Below are 278 nucleotides of genomic sequence, written 5' to 3' on the forward strand. Positions count from 1 at the left end.
GAGCCGCGCAGCCACGGGCACCAACAAAGCCCCCGCGAGCAACACGGGGCGCTGCATCCGCGGTAAAAAAAAAAAAAAGGCGACGGGGGGCACGGGATCTGCAGAAGGGATCAGGGTTTGCGCTGCAAAACCCCCATCTTAGAAAGGCAGATGGCTTTAGACCGACACGGCTCCCACCTCTGAAAGGGGAGCCCCGTGGAAATGGCAGGAGCTGCTTCGCGATCGGCTCCTGTCTCGCAGCAACAGTTTCCAAAAGTATCTCCGGGGGGGAAGGGGAA

The sequence above is a fragment of the Gavialis gangeticus genome, unplaced genomic scaffold, assembly GCF_001723915.1.
Source record: "Gavialis gangeticus isolate Ggan-Ray unplaced genomic scaffold, GavGan_comp1, whole genome shotgun sequence".
In the NCBI taxonomy this organism is placed as follows: domain Eukaryota; kingdom Metazoa; phylum Chordata; order Crocodylia; family Gavialidae; genus Gavialis; species Gavialis gangeticus.